This window comes from Engystomops pustulosus, chromosome 4, assembly GCF_040894005.1.
Source record: "Engystomops pustulosus chromosome 4, aEngPut4.maternal, whole genome shotgun sequence".
In the NCBI taxonomy this organism is placed as follows: Eukaryota; Metazoa; Chordata; class Amphibia; order Anura; family Leptodactylidae; genus Engystomops; species Engystomops pustulosus.
In genome coordinates, this window is record NC_092414.1 from 127829541 (window position 1) to 127849990 (window position 20450).

The 20450-nt window shown below is 35.5% G+C and overlaps 1 long non-coding RNA gene across 2 annotated transcripts in view; it reads left to right on the top strand.

Moving 5' to 3' along the window:
- Positions 1-20450, top strand: part of LOC140125641 (uncharacterized) — a 110193-nt gene that overhangs the window by 33487 nt on the left and 56256 nt on the right. The gene's annotated exons all lie outside the window — the stretch shown is intronic.

The window sequence follows — 20450 nt, forward strand, 5'->3', positions numbered from 1 at the left end:
TAGGTTTTCAGACCAGCCCTAGAACCACTTAATGTACATAAAAAGATAGATTTCCGATTTATTTGTTTATCTATTACCATATCTTTTCTTAATTACACATGACATATGACACTATGGTTTAGGGGAAACATACCCAGCTAAGCATTGTTTTTGAAATCTGTTTCTCTAAAAACGAATTTGGCAAAGCTGTGTTTCTCTATAACCTGAAGCTCTGTATAAATTACATTTCAAACCACAAATATACGGTTTTATACAGCAATTATAATGGTTTTTCTCATTAAGTGTTTATTGCATACAGATGTTTAAAAATATGCCATCACGCAAGTTCTAGCAAGACAAGGTCAATTAAATAATTTATTGTTCAATATAAGACCAAAATGTACTTTATTAAATAGCTCATATAGAAATAGCCAGCTGTCATATTCCATTAACCTATATATCATTCATGTCATACATTAAACTGTTTAATGAACACTTAACTCACCGTTTTATTGCTGTAAGCACAGATCTTATGAATACAAAGGTAAAGATTTAACTCTCAAATGGCATAACAATTTATTTTGTACTTAGAAACGATCACCATCAGATATATTTTACTAAATCAGAATAATGCGTTTTACTTTCATTTCAATAAAAATGTTCTTTATTCACATGTATTGCTATGTTAATTGGGTAATGAGAACAAATATCAACACCCGGAAACTTTTTACACATGCCACTAGGAAAATAAGCATGGCTACTATAAGTCATGAATACAACACTTCACCTAAGTCTGAATGTACCTAGGTAAGAAGCTGCTGTATTTCCACTATTACAACAGATTTCAATGCTAAAGTACATATAATACATCTATGATTAACGGTCTGCTTAAGACTTAAAACACATAAGATACATTTCCTTATATGCCATTTATATGTAGATGTGTGCTGTGTGTCTAATGGATTAAATAATCAAGGATGGATTTTATTTCACATTGATAGACTTGCTAGCTATTCTTTCTGTCTTGTACTAAATAAGTCTGTAATGCTTTAAATACTTGACCAAAACCTATATTTACCATTAAAGGGGTTGGCACTTTGCCTCATGTTTTTTGTAATGTGTGTCTAAGTGTGGGGGAGGCAGGGTTTCAGGTAATTTACCAATATACATCTATTAAAAGTTCTGCTCTGCTTTCTTGATATGTGAAGTGAAGCCTCCTGTCTATTACTTCTTCAGACAGACCTTCCTGACCATAAAATGGCCTCAGATGGAGGGTCATGTGTCCTTGAACAATTGCCAGTTAGAGATCACATGACCCTCCATCTGTGGCCATTTTATGGACAGGAATGTCCGTCTGATGAGGTAAAAGACAGGATCTTCACTTCACACTTCATAGAGGGAGCAGAACTTATAATAGATGTGTATTGGTAAATTATCTAATACCCTCCCCCCCCCCCACACACACACACACACTTACACACACATTACAAAAAATATAAGGTAAAATGGCCAACCCCTTTAAGGTATTTTCCCCAGTGAGAGACCACTACATACAGTAATATGAAAAAAAATATCAATTTCTCCAGATGTCATTGGTTATAACAAAATATACTGGGGAGATATTTTCCTGGTGTTGAGAAGAAAGGATTCATCATTCGCTTGTCTTCATAACAGTTTACCATCTAAGTAATGCCAGGTTCTCTTGAAGATAATAACCAAATTGGTGAGCCAACTTAATCAAATGACTGTGTTATCAAAAAAGCAGTTAAGAAACTGATCTATTTTCAATGATGTTGGAATAGTTTACTTTTATATTTATTTTATTTATTATATATTGTGTCAAATTTTAGGTACAACTTTCTAGATTTGTCTCACGTGATAAAACTTAATTAAGTATTTTGTATTTTTGGAAAAAAAGTTGAAAGGAATAGCATTGGAATTGTACAAATTAAAACTCCAAGTTTAAGTATTTTTACACCTGGGACCCAAACATCTCTACGTTCTTTGGATTATCAAAGGTGCTTAAAGTTCAGCCTTGAGGTTAGGACCCTATATATATATATATTTGAAAATGGAGAATTTTTTGAATTTTCACCAAAGTTATAATTTTTTCATAAATAATCGCAAGGCCTATCACTTAATAACCTATCAACAAAAATAATCTCCAAATCCCCTGGATATGTTAAAGTTTCCAAAGTTATAACCACTTACAGTGACATTTTAGATTTGAAAAAAAGGATGTCATGATGGTGCAAAACGACCATGTTGTTGAGGTGTTAAATCTATTAGCCCAACAAAGAGAGTTAAGGATTGGGACAACCTATTCTATGTAAGGAAACTGAATTGAATCTGCCTAAATGATCAACTCAACTTTTTATTTAGGTTAAGGATGATTTTTAGATGATGACCATTTGGTCTAGTTCTGTTGGAGACTTGTACTAAGGTGGTTTTCTCCTTTTAAGCATATTCCAGCAAATAATTTATATTGTTTGTGTAATGATGTAACACCATGGACTGGTGTTTGTCTACAAGTAAACATTAAAAAGAGATTTAGAAAACTGTGAGAAATTGATAAAGAAAGGATAGTGAAATATTTTATAACTTTTAATTTTACAAACAATATCAATAAATTGTTGCAATATGCTGAAAGTGGACATAACATTTATTGTATCATCATAATTGAGCTATGTTAATGAAAGCCATACTAGGTAGCTATGATGCTGCTTTTGTTTTGAAATTCGGTAAGCTGACTATAGAAGGAAGTATTAGACTTGTATGATGTCCATTGCCATGATTAGCCATGGACTGCTTCTCAAATTATGTGTTAGGGACCCCATCTATATTATCTTGGTGTCTTCGTAGAAGAGTGTTGCTATTAACAACAAACTATCTATATGGTAAAATCATATCTTACATTCCCTGAGGCTAAAGATGTTTGAGAAACATGTACAGTCTTTAGTAATGGTCTGGGGCAAGAGATGGGTGGACTGACCCTTGCTATATTGCATTTGTGAAGTATATCACTGCATTTCTTGAGCACCGGTACTACTCCATTGGTAATAAACCAAACTCAAGAGTTGTTCAGCTCCCTCCAGATGCATAGACTCCATCCCCAAAGTTCTTCAAAGGCAAACACCAAGCAAGAACATTAGTACCCAGCATGACTCCAATGCGAAAAAACTTTCTGTCATGCAAAATGTAGAAAATCTTTAAATCCAAATAAAGCGTACAAGTATAGCCAACAGTCAAAAATCTCCCATGTGTTTCAACTGCAAACAGTTTTATTCATGGTCGAATATAAAATACTGTATAAATATATAAACTAACACGTAGGTCATTTTTGACTGTGGACGATTTAGCTTTTAGTGGACTTGAATAAAGATTTTCTACGTTTTTTGCCAAAGAAAGTTTGTTGGCCTTGGAGTCATGCTAGGATTTATGGTTCTTACTTAGTAATACTCATTTAGCCAAGGAAGGTAGTCTCTTATAAATCAATCAGATCCAAGGTGACATGATCAAATACAATAACACTTCCTGCTTTCCTATTAGTAAAAAAGTACTAAAATGTTAGTAGTCTTTATACAAGTTACCTTTCGTATGCAAATCATCTTTAATATTTAACCAAAGATTCTGCCTCACTGATGATCCCTTTTGGTTTGTTTTTGAAAAGCCAGATTGCAGAATTAATAGTGAGTCTGTGTTACGAAGTAAAATACATGATATTACACTTATTAAAGCTTCCTCTTTATATATACATACTAGACAAATACACAACATGAAAATGTATTTTTGGGACTTAGCATTCATAGGAAAAATCTAGACTGTTGATGAGTCTTCTTGATGTTATCAGTATAATGTCTTGCACAGAAGATCATTTATCATTTAGGTATTCAAAGTGAAATTACTTAGTAAGGAAAACTGTACTTTCCAGATCTACCATATGAGCAGTACTTCACTAAAAAGCACGCACTAATTTAAAAGGGTATAAAAAATAATTCTTATCTCAGGAAAATGTATAAATATGAACCAGTTCATGGTCTAAAGATATGCTTTAACCAGTTTTGACCCTCTTGATGTCTTTGTTTGATGTCATAGCATACAACCACCAGAAATGTTGCTTTTGGTAACCAAACACGAGCAGTTTCTCTGCATCAGATTTTCTAGCTGCAGTAGCATACATCTATGCTAACATGGATTTAGAATCTCAGCAACACTTGGGGACAGCTAAAGGGAGGTAGTATGACTATGTCTCATAGCCAACACTTACCCTTTAATAAGAACGTATGTGTTATGAGAGCTATAACCTTTTTGGTCCTCAATTAAAAGTGAGGTAAGATAAACTTTTAACTGGTTCTATTTGGGGTATGTCTGACTTTTTGATTTTTTTTTAGTTTCAAAGTTGTTTATTGATATTTATCATACGTTATGCAACAATTTACCTCACACAGGATTAAAGTATAAAATATCAAAAAAAGCAAATAAAGCTAAATTTTGAACACTTTTTATTGCATTTTTTCGGGAGTTGAAGCAGGAACCTATAAAATATCAATTTGACATTGTTTTATAAATTTTTTTAATTACTTTCATGCACTGTTAGATGCAGCATTGCCCGTTTTGAGTTTTTAAATTATAACATATAAAAATATAAAATATACCAAATAAAATTACCAATGGGAAAAGGGAGGGTTTTTTTTGTTTTTCATTTTAAATATTTATAATGTTTATGTTATTTTACCAAACAAAGCTGTTGTAATGTATTACATAACGCAGTCAAAACAGGACGTGTGACCTCACCGTTAACACCACGTGTGACCGCAGTCTCAAATGTCATCATCTCTCTGGTGTGTGACTTGAGTGCTTAAAAATGCAGGACACAGCCTCAAATCCAAAATTGTAGTGTCCACACCTGTATATAACCCCCTCACATGGCTTGTGTCCATGTGGATTTGAGACATTTGCAACAAAAAGTCTCAAAAAGAAGCCAAAGTTTGTGCCTGAAGGAAAAATATACATGATCATACATATGATACATATATACAAGACGCAAAAAAGACCTTCCAAATGTCTCAATTATACAACAAAGGAAAAAAAACTATGATACATGTCCCCCTTTGAGTTTGTTTCTTTCCTCCTCCTCCCTCTCATTTCAATGAACAAGAGTTGCCACATGCATATATCCAATAGGCATGTATGATTATGTAATGAAGGAGCATTAGAGTTTTTCTCTGCTGCTACAGGCTGTTATCAGTCTCTAAAACAGTGTTTATCGCTGCAAAGGGGCCTTCCTGGGACTTCTCAGCATCCGACAAATCACAGCAGATCAAACTGCTTGTATGTGACATTGGCTAAAAAACACTTTTTTCAAGAAGTTGTTTTTTTTTAAACGGCTGATAATTGTAGAACATCATAAAGACGCACAAAATATATTTACATATTATTAACAAATGTAAGGACATTTTCTACTAGTACAAATTGCAGATTTATTGACTACAAAGCGAGATGACCTTGCTTTGTGAAATATAGAATGCACATAATGGCTACCCCTATACCTGTCACTAGAGTGACAACTTTCCTACATAACAGTACCAGTATGCAGTTATGCAGTATGACATTACCTCTTACATTTCAGTATCTGTACACAGAGCTGAGCTATTTGTGCTGAAGAGTAGAGTAAATAATCTGAAACTAAACATTCTTAAAACATTTTTCATGATGGCATTTCTTCGAAGCAAGCACTTTTTTCCTATGCATATGAAACTAAATGCTAACATTGCATTATATTATCTGATGTATCAAACTTTAAAGGGGTATTTCAGGAATCAGCATAATTCATATACAACTCGGTCCTTAAAATATAAGCTAATATACAATTAGTTACAATTAGAAAAAAATGCTGCTAACATACACTATAATGAAGAAATAAAATGCTACTGGCCCTTTAATCAGTCCTTTGATTTCCTCCTTCCAGACACAGGACAGAAGATGGCCGCTGGTCACATGTCCAAGCATCTGCCTAGGCAAGTCATGTGATCATCACTTTGTTTGGCTGTAGTCGGTTGTTGGAGTGCATCCTGTATGGCCAGTGTTGTGGTGAGACATAATCTCAGTGAGGTAATGTGCAGTGATGGCATTACTATGGTAACAGAGCAGGACACTCTGTTACATCATCACTAGGAGCAGAGCATAAGAGGTAGAAGGAGTTACAGAGAACTAAAGGATCATGGGACTTGTAGTTTCCAGTGGCAGCCAGCTTTGTAATAACTCTACATACTTTAGAGAGGCCATAACATTTTGTGAATCATAAAATAAAACTATTTAAGCTCCATTTTGTGACTAATGACATTGACTTTTGTTATATTCATTTATTTATAGCATCATGGGTTTTTGTATCAGACGTTCATATTCCCGGATTACCCCTTTAAGGATAAACCTAAGATTGTATTCAATTTGAGCAAAGCCAAAATTTAAAAATATTTATGATAAATTATAGTAGATGGTGAGCGTTATAGCAGCTGTTTCCAGAAAATACTTTTCTTCCAAAAGTTTATTATATTTCAATATTCCTTACAGGAAAAACAGGAGGCACAGTTAAGGCCTCATTTCCATGACTGTGTGCTCGCCCAGACCAGATCAAGGGCCAACACAGGGCCGGGAAGAGGAGGTGGGAGGGGTGAGCCCTCTTCACCCCTACTCCAAATGAAATAGGAAATATGATATAGATTTATACATAAATGATAGATTTAAAGGTACGTTTATAGATGCATAAATATAAAGTAGATTAAATATGAAGTAGATAACCCGATAGATGATAGAAGAGATATAGAAGATTGATTGACAGATAGTAGATAGGAGATAGATAGAAGATATATAGATAAATAGATAGACAAAGAGCTAGACAGATAAATGTTTAAATAGACGAATATATAGATAGGAAATAGACAAATTATAGGAGATAGATAACAAGACAGATAGATGATAGACAGGAGATAGATGATAAGCATCTTCTCCTGGTCATTCACCCAAGGAGTATTAAAGGATCAATGCATCCTCTGCCCACAAAAGTCCACATTCAGGGGGTCCTAGGCAAATGCCAAGTTTGCTGCCACCTATTGTTGGACCTGGATGTGCCATTTTTTGGCAGACTTGCACATTCTTTTATGTAGGTACTGCAAAGTCCAACAAAAATGTCACACCCCCTATGTTTAAGGTGCACCAAAAAGAAGGTGCACTCTGTCGGGGCAGTACAGGGAACACCAGATTATGCAGAACATGCACCAGAAATCCTGAATCACATAGTGCAGCTTGCACTGTTTTTAGTAAATGTGCCCCACTGTATGAAGGTTCAAACAAAACTTCCCATTATAGGTTCCTGGTATTGGCATGCATAATTTAAAGGGGTTGGCCACTTTACTTCAAGTTTTCAGTAATGTGTTGGGAACAGAATATTAGGTAATTTACCAATACAGCATACATTATATTTATCAAATATTCTGCACTGCTTTCCTGAAATGTGGGGCACACTGATTCAGAATTTTTCCTGTCATCATCACCTGTCATTTCTGTCCATATAATGGTTGCAGATGGTCATGTGATCTCTAACTTTCCATGAACAATCTACATTCCAGGACCTTATGAATACAAAATAAAGTTCCAGAAAGGGCAATTGGCCATGACCAGTTACAGCCCTCAATCCATTTCATGGACAGTAATCTCACCTGATGAGGTAAAATACATTTTTGTAGGGAGCTTCACCATCTTTTAATAGATGTATTTTGGAAAAATACCTAATATGCGGCCCAACTACACATTACGAAAACATAAAGTCAAGTGGCCAAACCCTATAATATAAAATTAAATAAAATAAATAAAATTTTGAGTAGAATATTGTCATGAGATAAATGTTGGACCTCTTGCAAAAAACTTGTACAGAACAGTATTGTGTAATTGATCCTCATCAGATTCCAGCATATAAAATCTAATAAATGTTATAATCGGTTGCTATGGGTAACTTATCCTCTTTTTGACAATATGAGGGCCAATCTGTTGGTGGTAGTTTCTTAGTATTTGAGTGTGCACAAATGTTCTGAGTAAAATGACAGATTTGCATTAAATCCAAATATTGAGTTGCATATGGAAAGCTATTTAAATATTTAATCTTATTAAAATGGCACAGCACAAATGATAAGAGAAGACCTAATGACAGTGATCATAGTGTACAACACCCTGCCTCAAAACCTAATTTTACCATGGAAATATGATAGCATGTTATATTTCTGTGAAGAAATTCAGCTTCCATGCCTACAAACTATTGATGAACATAATTTCTCATATTTTCGCTCCAGTGGTTGAGAGTAGGGCAGGTAATAGTCTTTTATTACAGACTTCCTTCACCACTCAGACTAGCAATTAGTCCTCAGCCATGCTTCACGACCCCTGGCTGCCTGTGTGTTGGCTTTGATCAGAACTTTGCTCACTGACACACATCTAATAACCAAAAGTGGCACAAACTTAGCTATCACATCTGAGATTTATACCCAGCCTACATCCTATGCCAAATAGAGTTGTAATTACCTATAACTTAAAATCCTAGGTTGACCTCGGTTCTTGACCTTTTTCTGTTACAAAGCAGACTGAAATCTTTCTATGTCTACACCTACATTGTATCTGATGCATGGCTGGCCACAGATGTAGGTTATAGAAGTAAACACTTAAGTTATATGGACACAAAGAATATGCAAAGTTTTCTTAAAGACTGTAAAAGGTCAGTAGGGTCTTATTGGATAAACATTCCAGTTACTATAGTTCATTAAGAACTTCCCATGCCTGAAGGATGTTGGTGTAAAAGTCAGCCATACCTGAAAATTTCATTATAAGTAGAATAAGCAGGGAATTGGTTGCTCTTTGAAAACAGAAATCAATTACAAACACAAATCCTAATCCACCCAGACTTTAGAAGATAAAAGGCAAGTCTATATCTTTACTTAATAAAAAAATAAAATAAATAAATGGCTGAAACAGTTCATTTTAAAGATTGTAGACTTATCAAAGCAAGGTAAGAAAATGAAAAGTAAGGCAGACGCTAAAATGCGTGAGCTCCTTTGTGTCATATGGTATAATCTAGCTGTAAAAGGAAACTTGCTTAAATTTAATATCAATGTAACCAAGGGCAACCATTCCAAATGCTGCACCCTCTCTATAACATAATAAACACACTATTTCCTGAAGATATATATATCTTGAGAAGGGATTCGGATGAAGTTGAAACATATCAGCTTGGGAATAAAAACCACTTGAATTTGTTCCACAACCTGGCACCCTTTTCTATTTTTTTTATTATAGGATCTGATCCGGTCCTTAGTCTTGGCACCCGTAATTATCACCATAGCGGTAATGTTGAAACATTTTTGTTTATATATTTATATATAAATAAATAAACATTTTGTATAATATTATACATTACACATATCTTGGCAGATATAGATTTCTATAGGAATGTAAGTACAAGAATATGATAAACACAGGGGTGTTGGTTGGGTGTTGGTTTCCTTCTCATTATATATATGTAAGATACACTCAAAGTATTTTCATACGGTGCTCACACAGCATGCAGTTACAGTTCTATGTGGGAACTGAAGTATATCTTTCCAAAACTGCGAATCTATAGAATATTTGCAGCAAAAGTTTAAAAGCGCAAAAAACCAATGAATTGATATTGAAAGAGCTGTAAAATGTCTGCATCATTAATTTAACATCCCAGCTTTAGAAACTATAGACGCACAGCAAATATTGCCATAGCTGGCTTTACCAGTGTAGTGCCAGCCATTAAAATAAATGTGATTGTTATCGATAACATTGATGAATGTCCTCCAGAGCTATCATATGTTTTTAAACTATGATATATATGTTATTCTAAAGTTCAAACTTTCAGTTGTAAGATGTAACATTTAAGTGCTGTAGTGAAATACTGAATGGGGCGAATTAGCAACTCCTTATGACAGTTCTATGTCTGTCTGTTGAGTTCTACTGCAGTCAGATTCATTAAAATGGCTTTGGCCCTTGATAAATATCCTGGCAGTGTTTTTGCTGTGTGGGTTGTTTGTGACAGTTGCATGAAAAGTTGCAAAAAGCCCCAACAGAAGTCGCAACATAGAACAGGGTGGGGACTAACATAAATTAGCCCCAAAACTTACTCCTAAACGGAAATTTGCACCAAATTGCGAATCATGAATTCAGTCGTATTGTGAAAACTAGTCTATGCGAATAATGAATTTGGAGCAAGTAGGGTCTATGTCAAAGTGACTTTGCCACGTCCTATGTTCATTTGCCACAATGGAAAGTTGCAAAACAGTATTTGTACCACAACTGCGCCAAAAAAACGCCAAACATAGACAAAAAACCCAATGATAAATCCTCCCAAATGAATACATGTCAGTGTCTATCCTATTCATTTATTGTTATTGTGCTGCATAGAACAAATCCACTTAAAATTGTGATAAAACATCTACATTTGATATTCATTTAAAATATATTTTTGTATGTAAACCTTACATGAACTATTACAAGAGTTGCCGGCTATTAATTACATTTATTACACCATTTGATGCCCAAATTAAAGTAACAAATTACAACTCAAAAGGGAAATTTCTTTAGGATGAGTAACCAGGTTAGTATGCCCAGAACTGTTCTTTTTATGCCAAGTAAATGACTCTTCATCCAAAATTCTGTAAAGTAGCTGGGTGATGTCTCTTCAGATTGGTATATTGAAAACATTGTCTTGCATTTAGTGGGAATTTTTATCCCATGATTGAAGTTTTGGAATGTAGATAAGTGAATCCTGTTTATGTGGTGGCAAAGATCCCAAAAAACACAATTGGTCTTTTCTTAGGTAATTGACAAATAGTGTGGCCAAATTGGTAGATCATCCAATTCTGCTTGAATAATTGGTACCATCAGTCACTCTAACTGACATACCTATTTATTATGGAAGTGTACAGTGAAGAATAGATGATTTAAAGCCATCCACATAATCTGTTCATTCCACTTTCTTTTGCTATTTGTGTTTTTATTTTTAAAATATGTAAATTCATATCAACATTATATATTGATATACCAAATACTAAAACATTTCTGAGTATCATTCTTATGATGATTTGTTAATGGAATGAATGTTAGATATTCCAAACATTATGAGATAAAGATCTGAAGGGAATCCACATTGTCTATGCCCATCCTAGTGCAGCAGTTTATGAAATCACTATGTTGATGTTATACAGCATAATGGCACTTTGGTAGTATTATTTGGTTACTGTTTTGACTTTGTAATGCAATTTTGTTCAACAGTGGTCGACACACATTAAGTTTTTGTAGCTTTCTTGGTGCTGATTTGGCTTTGGGGTTTTTTTTAGTACAAACCATGAGTGGGTTAAGAAGCAATGGGAAACATAAAGACATGACTCGTTTTGCTAATTTCTGCTGAATTCAGTCTTGGCTTTGAAATAACCAACCTGTGGCATTAAAGTGGGGGCACTGTGTAGCAATCTTATTTTTACACTAGTGGTTTTATTAAGAACAAAGCTAAGCTTCAGTGATCAGCGCACCCAAACTGTAAAATTTGGGTCTCTACTGAATTTCACGTGTTTGGTGTCCGCTTGAACATCTACCACTATTCATAATCTGGGTTCGTATTCAGGAAGAAGCTCCAAGCAGCTTGAGTGACTGCTGAAGTAGCCAAACAAGCAGCTGGAAGCAACAGTCATATGGAACAATAGGAGTGAGGGCCTTGCTGTCCGTCAATAGCAAGGGCTGATGCATAGATCTTAAAAGTAATGTTGTCCATCAACAGCGCACACCGATACATGGATCCTTAATGTACTGTCGTCAGTTAATAGCACCTAGTAATATCTTGATCATATAAGTGCTGTCATAGTATAGTCTTTTGAAATAAGGAAAACAGAAAATAGGAGAAAAGTGGCCGTGGTGCTCCTGGTGGTGGTAATGGAGCTGGTGCTGCAGGGGGAGCATGTGTTCCGTCTCTGCTTGCAACAATTTTTTTGTTGTAAAAGTAGGTGCCTTGGTGTGCAGCGTGTATTGTTAGGCCCCAATAGGCCACATGAAGTTGAAGTATTGGTCAATTACATGGCACAAAGTGCATCAACTTCCATGGGATAATCTTTGCATGCTCAGCCTCAATTGGAAGTGCAGAGCCCTCCATCTCAACCCCCTTTAAATTAGCAGCTACAATTCATGGAGTAGTGAGCCATGCTGTTTGATGATTCTCCTAGCTGATAATCTGTGGCCCATCCACCTGCTCCTGCCCCAGTCCCAGAATTGCAAGATTCCCAAGAACTTATATTGGAGGATGACGTCGTGGGTGACAGACCATCAGAAGAAACCTCTGATGAAACACAAGTGCAGATGGAGAAGGAGGGCAGCGGTGAGGGCTTGGTGAAGGGAGGGTTGATGTGGAGTTCCTGGACCCGAAATGGATAGAAGGCACTGATACTTGTATTAATAGGTGGTGGCCAGGAAGCAAATGGGGGCCAAGGCACAGTGTTCATCTCATAGCCTCATTGTCGACTGCTATTGCCCACGCCCTTGGAGCCAGCAAACAAAGGTCCTCCCACAGGGTGTTTGCGGCTTGGAATTTTTTCTCACAGAATGCAGAAGACAGAAAATATGTCATTTTCAGTTTGTGCCACCAGTCCATAAAATGTGGCAAAACAATCTGAGCACTTAACGTATGACCAAGCACCTGCAGACGAAACATGAGCCCCAGTGGCTGAAACACCAAAAAGCCTGGAAACACCTAAGATTTCTTCTGCTTCTTCAGTTGACCTAGACTGTTCCATTCCCTCTCAAATCAGCAGTGAAAAATTGATGTTAGTATCTATTTTTCATAGATCCTTATGAACTATAAGCTATGAGTTATCTGAGAAAAATATGCTTTACTTTTCAGAGATTATTTGCATGGTCTGTTACAACAACAGCTTTTTAATATTTTCTTTAATATTCTGTGTAATGCAGCTATGTGGCATCCATTTAAAAAAACGGGTGGCATGCATCCAATTTACTTATCACGTGTGGGTCTGTACATAGTATTTTACAAAATCTCTTTAAAAATGTTTACTATTTTAATAAACTAAATGTAATAATTATATATAATAAATGATCATTCCCCATCATTTTGTACATATATTAAAATATTTAACAAAGAATGAATATAAAAATTTACAACTGACACATATGCTATATTGTGAATGTGAAGTTTCAATAAAATACAAATGAACTTTCGTCGTATATCTATGCATTTCAATTTAAAGGAATTGTTTAACATTATCACTAACCCCTTTTGTGTATAAACAAATCTTTTTATTTTTGTAGATTTGCCATCAGCATGTTTGATTGCCTTTGTCCTCTATCTTATGCTGATAAAGGTTATTCTTTTCATAAAATCATTCATTTATTAGGGTAATTTGCATCTCTCCTATTTCCAACCAAACAATAAAGCATCTTTAAAGGCTTGCTCATATTTTTTCATTGACAAGGCACTGACAGAATCAAAGAGGGCTTAAGCAAACATACAAATGTGTCATCTAATGGCCCATCAAACAGCCCTTGTCACACAGATAAACCTTTTATCTCTCTTTCCCAGATTCTAATCAGAGGATCAGTTTGCATGTTTCTAATGTCACTGCAGCAACAATCTAAAGGAGATTCTTTATGTCCTGGGAAATAAACTCATTCTGGGCCAAATTAAACATTTCAATGCCTTGTTTTATCTCTCTCTCTGTTCACATTAGCATAATGGTCTTTAATTGGATTTTATTTTGTGATTAAAAACAAAAAAGGTGAAGCTGGTCTGCCGGGATTAGTCAGAAGACTTTCTGCACCACCAGGGAATTTAGCTGAAAGACAGAGAATGATGATCTCTAGAAATATGATTACTGGTAACTTCTATCCAACCTCTAGATGAAAACTGAAAACAATCTTCTTGGATTTTAGCTACCCTTTTGGAGAGTGTTCAGATTTACATTGTATTCTAGAAAAATTGTGTTTAGTGAATGGAAACTAGATTTATTATATTTGCCAATAACACAAAACATTTTCAAGAATATCCTTCCTCTTACATTTTATGTGGCCATATGAACCCAGGGTTTTAATAAACAGTTAGAATGACTATTGATCCTAACATTTTGCAGGTTGTGATGTAATGATGTTATAATATCGTATCATGTGGGCAACTCAGCCCCATTTATATAAAAGGGTCTAAGCTTCGTAATGAAATCATTACACAATTTCCTGAAGAAGTGTTACATACAAACAAAATATATGCTCTACCCAATCATACCCATAAAACATATTGGAATGTAAATTAATAAAATAAGATAAAGTAGCCAGGAATGGGGGGGAGTAGTGCTAAAGAATAAATTGATATACATTGCCTTTGATATGCACTTTACAGATTGAAATCTGGAAGAATTTTTTGTACTATTTTATATAATTTATATATTATTTTATGCTACAGGTTTTGTTTTTGTTGGTTTTGGGGTTTTTTGTTATACAAAATGTTGAAAGTTGCACCTTAATATATACGTGATAATACATTTAACTTTATTCCTCAAGTTATTCCCATGTTCTCAAAGCATTTTGGTTATGCCCAGTCTCATCCAGCCACATCAAGTAAGAGATCCTTGAGCTAAACATTCCTGTTATGCATAACTTTCAGCAGACTCTACTGAAGATAATAGTGACATGATTGTTTGAAGGATAATGACATTGGACTCAACTGCACTTTTTCTCTGAAATATACAATTTTTAATGTTATATTATCATATTTAATGTTAGAATAACATATTTCTGCCTTTGGTATTGCTTAAGAATTCATGTTTTGAAACATTTTCCTGTTTAAGGCCTCTAACACACAAAGTGATCATCACCCTAGTTTCCACAGCTCGTGTATGAGACAACTGCCCAAAAAACTCAGGGTAGGTCGTATTCCCGTCTTTTCTGTCATCAGCGTGTAAGGGGAGATCAAATTAATGACCCCCATTTATATAATAGATTAGAGCGCCACTCTTATAACATTACTTTGGTAGTTATCAAGGCATTGTTTAAAAGGGAACCTATCACAGCGATTTGGGACACTAAACCACCCACCGGTCCTTACAACCTATGATAACAAACAGCTGAATTAAATGCAATAGATTTATATGGAACAATGTACATCTCTGTCAATTTATATAATGGATCATGTTACAGTAAAAAGTAGAGCATGCCCTAGCCTGAATGATTTTTCCCAGATCACAGATCCACATTTTATGTGGGTTGGAGAAAGAACAGATGCCAAACAGATGCAATAAAAAACACAACTTAGCATACATTTTTCATGGGTGAGGAGCAGCTTGGTTGTGGGCAGGTTCAAAGTTGTCCATTGGCAGTTTATTGTATATTAAACTAGTAAACTACATTCCTTATAACCCGGCTATGACATAGTTAACTTTTGAAAATTCTTTTATCATGTTTAAAAAAACACCTAAAAGCCTTTAACTGTAGAAACCCAATACTGAAATACTAAAAATAAATAAAAGCAGTTGTGATTGTTGTTTTTCTTTTAGTTGTGACATGCCTTATAGCATAGGTAGTTTGTAGCTGACGCATTAAAGGGATATTCTCACCTGGGCATTGACATTTAGTAATAATAATTCCTATATTTACATAGCACTCACAGATTATGCAGCACTACCCAGAGCTTGCCAAATCAGTCCCTGCCACAGGGCTCGCAACGTAATCAACATACAAGTATGTTTTGGAGTGTGGGAGGAAACTGGATGACCCCCACGCAGACAGAGAGAGAACATACAAACTCTTTGCAGATGTTGACTTGGATGGGACTTGAACCCAGAACCCCAGCACTGCAAGGCCATAATGCTAACCACTGAGCCACTGTGCATTTCATTTAATTTATTAGCCACGTTGTCCCTTTAAAACAATATTGTTGTCCTTTGATACGCCACTGCTGCTAGTGCAATTGCACAGAGAAACAAATTGTTTTTGCATATGCAATGAAAGGGAATTACTCCATGTCCCATAGGCATCTTGTGGTACTGATTCCTGAATCTAGACACTTAAGAAGTGGAGAGGTGTGTAGTAACCCAGTGGTCATAAAATAGCCCACACACTAAATATAATAACATGGGTCCCTGAGGTTTGACCGAAGCTTCCCACCTCTTGATTTTGTGACCTCTTTTTGCCTTGAGTACCTAGGACGTGCTTTGTACCATTGAGTTACCCTATCACTCGCCAGTTGTTTATCTTTCTACTGTTGAGTACCTCAGCGAACTAGGGACCCATGTTGATTGATATAGGGACTACTGCAGAAGTCTTTCTATCCTCTACCTCCCATTATCCTAGCTGTCCAGGACTGTCTTGTATGGGTTATTGTGATTTTGTGGGAATTGATTGTATTCCTCTTAGTATTCGTGGCTGAGTGTGGACCGACATATATTGCTTTGGTCCACTCGTTGTTTCTTGATGTGTGTCTCCACACTTTTAATTGTTTTTATGCAATTTTAGATGCATGGCGTTTGTTTAAAGAAATATTTTGAATTAACAAAAGAAATGTACTTTATGCCTATACATACTATTCTTTTCTTCTTTGTTACGATTTCTGAATCTAGGTGGTCAGGCGGGGCTCATTAGTGCATTTCTAGCAACCACTGCCAAGCTGCAGGGGTGGTCATTTCCAAAGACAGCTATCTCATTTCTATTGCTATTTGTTATTGCTATTTTTTATGGGAAATTATCCTCTCCCGGGTAAGAAGCAGATTTATTAAATTAAATGCTAATACCCAGAATGGAAAATGTCTATAAGGTCTATGGAGCATTTACTGATGAATGTAGCTAGATGTAGAAACAGTAAGCTGTGTGTCAGAACTTGCTAATGCTTGCTGCAAGGTTCAGAGTTTTAGCCACACCTGTTTGCTGGAAGCCTTGATTGACAGCTGCCTTGCAGAGTCCAGAAACTCCTTTGCATATCTGCCCAGTTCCATTACACCTTGCTAATTTTACTAATCTCCTAAAACATTTGTCCTATTTCAACTTGCTATTGCTTTTGCTATTCTGTGTATCTGACATCTCCTATGTTATTTGACCACTTTTTTGTTATCTGATTATGTGTTTTTTACCATCTTGGTTTTGACCCAGTTCTGAACAACTTTACTTGTCTACCTGTTATCAGTTGTTTGTCTCTCTATGTTTGGTCATCTTTCCTGTGCACTCACTCTGTAGGGATTGTTAACCAAAAGTCCATAACCCATAGGATTTGCAAGACTTTTCCTGTAGGGGACAGGGGTTGTGGGTGAGTCTAGGACCTGCAACCCCTTGTCTATTGTGACACTGTGGCATTATCTATTGTCAGTAGTTGATGTAAATATAGTGGTTTCTATAGTTGTGTTTTCTATTGTAATCTTTTTTTTTGTGATGTAAATGATTTAACTACTGCAAAGAAAAGCCCTACAGCATTAGAAAGTGTCAGTCTACTATAAAGCCTGTTGGCCAAAGTGATAATTGCAGAATTTTAGGATTTTTTAAACATATAGATAGTGACATGAGAAACTTTATAAAACATCATCTAAAATCACAAAAATATTTTAAACATAAAAACGGGCATGTTGAATCCAAGGGATTAGACTAATATAAAGGGATACTCCACCAAAGAAAACTTATTTCCAACATTCTTTGTCTACCTGTGATTTATGCTTTTCAAGAAGTCTGCTTGAATGGATACTTAGATTCAAAAAAAGGCAGTAATTTTATTTTTCATATTGGTTCATGGCTTTTTAGAAGTCAGAAATGTCCCTTGATTGTTTTTTTGCTAAATTAATTACACCTATTCCCAACCAACAAGACACCGGGAGTCCAATAGTTGGACCCAAAGTGATCATAACAATAATTCACCTTAAACTTGAGGTTTTTATTTGAGCATGGAGTACTAAGGGACCCTTGTGGTACCTTGAGAACTAAGGGATGCTTGTGGCCCAATTATTTTTGCACTTGCACAGGCTTCTATGGAGCAACCATGCCCCAAATATGGGCGTAAATAGGACATGCTCCATATTTTGTGGTGCAATCGCACAGGCTGCTCTTGGTATGATGGGAAATACGGCCATCAATTGGATGACTGTATTTCTCATTAAAAACATTTGGCCATGTGCCCAGGTTGCCATACATATAGCACATGTAAACTCACCAAGAAAAATGGGTCACAAAATAATAGTATCAACATCTGAAACAATGAGTCAAAATGAACCAGATAGAAAGACAGATGTTATGTTGAAAAATACATTTTATTATGATCAAGTGAACATGATGATAAAAACAATTAAAATTCCCAAAACAAGGGAAAACAATAGAACCCCCGGCGTTCAGCCCCCGTAAAGAGTACATGAAAAGTGTGACAGAAGGTAAAACACAAGTGTCAGAGTAGATACAAAAATTATAATATAAGCCACATTACCAGATGAATGATGCCGGGCTGGAGAGACCAGGGGGTTACAAGTGGGGGGGTCACAAGGCTTCCTCAAGGAAGCCCGCTTGACGGGCGATACGCGTGGGGCACTTGTGACCCCCCCGGTCTCTCCAGCCCGGCATAGTTCATCTGGTAATGTGGCTTATATTATAATTTTGTATCTACTCTGACACTTGTGTTTTACCTTCTGTCACACTTTTCATGTACTCTTTACAGGGGCTGAACGCCGGGGGTTCTATTGTTTTCCCTTGTTTTGGGAATTTTAATTGTTTTTATCATCATGTTCACTTTATCATAATAAAATGTATTTTTCCACATAACATCTGTCTTTCTATCTGGTTCATTTTGACATATAGCACATGTCCAAGAAATACGGTTGTACGCATAAGGCCTAACTTGAATACCAATGAAGAAGAAAACATGCATATAATTTTATCAACATGTAAGGTACAGTTCTCTTATACATCATGGGTGTCCATTACACTATTCTTTTATAGAAAAGCATAACAGAGACAAACTATAGAAGGTAAACACAAGGTTTTTCATTCAACTTATGTTCCCTATAGGATACCATATATGGTACAAGCATTATTTTGTCCTTAGGACCAAAAAGGGTTGTCCAAAAGTGTTTATTAGTTACATGCAAAATATATGTTAAACAAAATAAATGAGGTCAGTACAGGCAGTCCCCAGGTAACATACAAGATAGGTTCTGTAGTTTTGTTCTTAAGTAGAAATTGTATGTAAGTCGGAACTGCATATTTTATATATATTATATATTTATTTTGTGACTCCAGAAAATTCTTTTTTGGTCTCTGTGACAATTGGATTTTAAAATGGATTTGGATAGGCATAAGAACCAAGAGTAACAATAAAGCTTGAATAAGCTTAACCTTTAATAACTGTTATTTATTGTTTATTGTAGCCTACGGCTAAAGTACAGTAAATGACCAATTACCAGAGCTCCGTTTGTAACTAGTGGTCGTCTGTAAGTTGGGTGTTCTAAAGTAGGGGATCGTCTATATCTAATTTTTTATTTTTATCTGTGAAATGTCACCAAAATAGCTGGATATGATTTGATTTGATCTTTGTATCTTTTGTTCAGATTATAAAAAAAAACATTGACCTTATTCCCAGTTTCCATGCTACCTCTTTATAATCCATGCAGAGAACAATGCAGATTCTTCTGTTTATTGTGAATTGGCATATTAAATCGGAGAACATTTTTTCAAAGACATATGAGGCGGCATGCATTCTTTTTCAAAGGCACGTACTGGAACCAGGATTAAAACCCCCAGTATTTCAGGTGTCTACATTTAAAAGGCTTTGTTTATGTTGAAGCGCAGGTCAACTTAACAGGTATGTTTGAGTGAAAACATTACCTCTTGCTGACCTGATAGATTTGAAGGTGAAAATGCAGTCAGCAGAAACTGGAATCCTTATTGTCATGGATGAAATCTTAAGCTGCAAAGCAATGTATTCTTCTTTGTCTCTTCTACATGGCCTACATATTTCTACCATAAAGTTAGGGAGTCAGGTATAGCTATAATTGTCAGCTTATATATTAATATAAGCTTAAATATAATATATTATATAGGCTTATACCCATTATATAAGATATGAAAACATATTTTTATTAATATTATAGACTGCAGTCAAAAACCTCAACATTACATTAAAAGGATATATCCTTCACATAGTATGTAGCTGACAACTCTAAAACTAGATTGCTCCCTCTGTAAGTGCTGGCACAAGCAGGACGCAAGGTCCTTCAAACTTGCATCAGAAGTACCCTTAATGACTGCTGGGGAAAATCGATTTGGCTGTCATTAAGGGTTTAATCTATCCTATATGTCAATTAAATCAGTTGTCAATACATAGGATATGTCAAGATTCGGAGGTAGTGGATCCTGTGTGCCATCATGGACGATGACGTAAGCTGACA